The sequence below is a fragment of the Silene latifolia genome, chromosome 9 (assembly GCF_048544455.1).
Source record: "Silene latifolia isolate original U9 population chromosome 9, ASM4854445v1, whole genome shotgun sequence".
Taxonomy (NCBI): domain Eukaryota; kingdom Viridiplantae; phylum Streptophyta; class Magnoliopsida; order Caryophyllales; family Caryophyllaceae; genus Silene; species Silene latifolia.
Window position 1 is genome coordinate 181,570,163 of NC_133534.1, and position 4,727 is coordinate 181,574,889.

At 40.6% G+C, this 4,727-nt stretch overlaps 1 non-coding gene across 1 annotated transcript; it reads left to right on the forward strand.

Annotated features, from left to right (window-relative positions):
• Nucleotides 1-3,091: 3,091 nt before the first annotated feature.
• On the forward strand, nt 3,092-3,198 carry LOC141602968 (small nucleolar RNA R71). Its single transcript, XR_012524870.1, has one exon. It is a non-coding gene; the product is annotated as a small nucleolar RNA R71 (small nucleolar RNA).
• The last annotated feature ends 1,529 nt before the right edge of the window (nt 3,199-4,727 follow it).

The window sequence follows — 4,727 nt, forward strand, 5'->3', positions numbered from 1 at the left end:
TTGCCTTTATGAATTCAAAAATCGACTCAAAGGTTGAACATTTTGTGCTTGGTTTTGATTTTTATTGAAAAAGGAGTGATTGATTTGTTGTTAAAAGGATGTTTTGATTTGATTTTGGTGAATGTTGTTGAGGAATCTTGTTTTTGTGATGGAGAGGATGAGGGTTTTGAGGGTTTTGAGGGTTTTGAGTAGTGTTATGAATGAAGGAATGAAGAAATGAAGGTGGGAGGAGTTTTATAAAGCCCGGAAAATTTTGAACTGCAGGGGCAATACGGGCGGATTCTGCTCGGGACGGGCGGATTCTGCCCTTTCTGGGTTGGGAAAAACTCGCCTAAAGACGGGCGTCTTTTAGGGAAGACGCTCGGATTTGCAAACACGGGACGGGCGGATTCTGCAGAAGACGGGCGGATTCCTTTACAGGGATTTTTCTTGTTTTCCTCAGCCAAAAAGACAGGCGTCTTCCCTTCAAGACGGGCGGATTTTTGAAGACGGGCGGATTTGAATGTAGGACGCCCGGATTTGCTTACAGTCAAAAAAATATTTCAAAAGTTCATCTCAGGGGGACGTGCGTCTTCTACACAACACGCCCGGATTGCTTGAAAACGGGCGGATTCTCCTGAATCCGCTCGGATTCGACCCCTTTGTACCCGGATTCAGTTCCATCCGTGTACAATGCATATCCCTTGTCATTCTTCCATTCTTCTTCATATCTCGTGTTCTTCATTGTGGGGGCACTACTAAGGCATGAATAGCCTAGGCAATTGCCATCCCCACACTAAGCTAAAGCACTACACATTAATTGAAATCATTAGTCCCTCCCTCACTTTTCTCAAACAAGACAATTATCTCGATCAAAGTATAAAAATCCAAAAATAACAAAAATGCAATATAAGAATTGAAATCCAAGTTAGGGAGTTAGAAATATTTACAAATGGTGGTTTAGGGAGGACTCCACCAAACTCTCATTCTTGATGAGATGTCAATGGGGCATGTTCAAGGTGTTGTTGATGTTGCTCAACACCTTGAAAAAGTAATCAAACGCTTGTTCATTGTCATGATAGAGGTCTTCAATAGACCTTGGCCCTTGTTGTTGGTCTTGATCGATGGCATTACCAATGTAGGGATTAAAAATCCCTTCAAATTCGTCGTCCCAAAGACCACAAACTTCATTAAGTTGATCATTCAAAATCTCTTGATTTGGTGGAGACAACTTTCCCATTTCTTCTTCTTGGCCAATGAGGCCATCCTCTTCTTCTTTGCTTGATTTTGATGAGCTTTGCAAGCTCTCCTTGTCGCTTGCTCTTTGAATGGAGCATCTTCAATTTTCTTCTTCCATTGGAGTTCCGACTTCTTCCTTTCATCCTTCCGACTATAATGATCGATCATAAAACACGGTTCATGTAAACGGGGAGCTCTCATAGTTTTGTCAAGATTAAAAGTTATACTCTCATCTCCCACTTCTAGAGTGAGCTCACCATGTTTTACATCAGTCACCGCACCCGTGGTGTGTAAGAAGGGTCTTCCTAGAATGATTGGAATGTTGGAATCTTCCTCCATATCAACAATGACAAAGTCCACCGGGATGAAAAACTTCCCAATTCGTACGGGAACATCTTCCCATATCCCTAATGGTGTCTTCGTCGATCTATCGGCCATTTGGAGTGTGATATTGGTGCATTTAAGCTTTCCCATCCCCAACCTTTTACTTACCGAGTACGGCGTAACACTCACACTAGCCCCTAGATCACATAAGGCTTTGTTGATCGTGGTGTCGCCAATGGTACACGGTATTGAGAAGCTTCCCGGATCCTTTAGTTTTGGAGGTGAACTCCCTTGAAGTATTGCACTACTCACCTTAGTGAAGGCGATAGTCTCAAGTTTCCGGATCGACTTCTTCTTTGTGAGGATGTCTTTCATGTATTTCGCATAGGCTGGCACGTGATTGATTAATTCCGTGAAAGGAATCGAGACTTCCAAATTCTTCACAATTTCCATAAACTTTCCAAGTTGGTCATCAAATTTGGGCTTGGCTTGACGACTTGGAAAAGGAAGTCTAATCACAATGGGCTCCTTCTCCTTGACCTTGTCTTCATTTTTCTTTGAAATTTCTTCTTTTGATGATTCTCCATCTTTGGAGTTTTGCACAACTTCTTCTTTATCACTAGCTTCCACAACTTCATCCTCAACTTGCCTCTTCGGTGCTTCATACCTTGTACCACTTCTCAAGTGAATGGCACTAACCGTTTCATGCCTTGGGGGATTACCTTGAGGTGGCACTTGCCCCTTTTGTCTTTGTGAGCTTGAAGATGCTAGTTGAGTCAATTGGGTTTCCAACATCTTGGTGTAAGCTAGGATGTTGTTGATGGTGGTTTCCTTTGCTTGACTATCTTTTTGCATTTGAGTGAAAAACTCTTGTTGATTCTTTTGCATTTGGAGGACCGCTTTTTGAACATCAAAACCTTGGTCATTTTGGTGATTGTATAGATTTTGATTTTGGTAACCTTGGTTTTGGTTGTAAAAGGGTCTTTGATTTTGGTTTCTCATGGGAGGTGGGGTGTATGTTGTTTGAGGATTTTGAACATTTTGGCTTTTGTATGAGAGATTTGGATGAAACTTGGTGTTTTCATTGTAATAGTTGGAATAAGGGGTACCACTCTTGTATGCTTGGAAAGCATTCACTTGTTCATTTGTTCCCCTACATTCACTTTGGTCATGTCCCAAAGTTCCACAATTTTCACATATCCCACTTGGGATTGATGAAGATGCCGTCATGGCATTAACATGATGCTTTGGTGATTTTGAGGCTTCTTCAAGTCTAGCCATAGCTTTTTCAAACTTCAAATTGATTGTGTCAATGTGAGCACTAAGTTGAGCACCCAATTGAGTAACGGAGTCCACTTCATGCTTTCCGCCTCTAGTAGCCTTGCGAGGTCTACTATATTGTGAGTTATGGACCGCCATTTCCTCAATTTTGTTCCATGTTTGATTGTCATCAACTTCGGTGAACATTCCATTTGATCCCATGTTGAGAATGTTCCTTGAATCTTCATATAAACCGTTCCAAAATTGTTGTACCAAGAACCATTCGCTAAGTCCATGGTGAGGACATGAGCGACAAATTCCCTTGAACCGCTCCCAAGCTTCATACAAAGATTCTTCATCCCTTTGCTTAAAACCCGTAATTTGAGCTTTTAGCATGTTAGTCTTTTCCGGTGGGTAGAATTTTTTGTAGAAAGCTAGAGCCAACTTCTTCCAAGAATCAATTCCGAGAGTGGCCTTATTAAGGCCCTTCAACCATTGTTTCGCGGTGCCAATTAGAGAAAAAGGAAATAAGACCCATCGAATTTGGTCTTGAGTTACACCGGTTTGAGAAATCGCATCACAATAGTCACAAAAGGTTTCCATATGAGAATGAGGGTCTTCACTAGGCATCCCCCCAAATTGGCTCCTTTCGACTAATTGGATAAAGGCGGATTGAGCAATAAAATTTCCGGTTAGATGTTGTGGTGTGGGAGTACCATTGGGTAGGTTCTCCTCGGTGGGTACGGAATGTGATGAAAACTTAGGCATTGTAGGTTGATTTTGTGGGGTATTTTGTGTTGGGTTCTCCTCACCTTCTCTTGCAAAAGGGTTGATGAACTCAATAGTTGGTTGAATATCTACAACCTCACTAATACCTCTCAAATTCCTCCTAGCAAGTCTCCTATTGGTTGTCAAAGTTCTTTCAATTTCACGATCAAAAGGTAACAAATCACCTTGTGACCTTCTAGTCATGCAAAATATCAAACAACTTGAAAATAATTAGAACAAACCTTGAGGAGTTTTACTTCCCCAAGGCAAAGAAAGACACAACTAATAACAATGTAAGAAAATCTAAATCAAGTTAACACCGTCCCCGGCAACGGCGCCATTTTTGATCGGTCCGTTTCGTGTTCACAATTGAATAGGTGTTGTCGTTGGGCCACGTCCGAATCAAAACACAATTTATAGCTTCACAAACAACTCTACAATTAGTAAAGAGGCAAGTAAAGGTCGGATCCCAAGGGACGGGAATTGAGATGAGATTTCTATTGAAACTAGTGGTGTCTTAGGGGTGTCACAATTTGGGTTGATGTAGAAGGTCACTAAACTAAAATAGCAATGAAAATAAACAAGCAAGATGAATTAAATGGGTTGTAAACAATTGATAAAAAGCACTAGGGTGTCATGGGGTCATAGAGGAATCATGGGAATTGATCATACAAACATGTTCTCAAATTATAAGCAAGCAATTATTGTTGTGATGGATTGAGTTAGGTTATATCTTACAATCCTAGAGAAGTTTGGGTCCCGGAGCCGAATCGATTAGATTGTACAACACCTACAAGTCGACTTAATCTTCCCTACTCAACAACATGCATGGTCTAATGGGACTCGAGTTGGTTTATGTCTTACAAGTCTCATTGAAAAGATAGGTGATGGGTAAAAAATGCAAGGATTCATAGGCTCACATTTCATCAAACATAACATGTGCATGAGTTGAGATCAAAACAAGCAAGCAAATAAATCATGAAAGCATATTAATTTAAGCATGAATCATTCCCCATGTTGGTTTCCCCTAATTACCCATTAACCCTAGCTAGGTCACTACTCACTCATTATCTTGTTGATCATACTAGCAAGGTTGTCAATCATACCAATAAAACGAAACATGATGAATAAATGAAAGTAATTAACAATAATTAAAA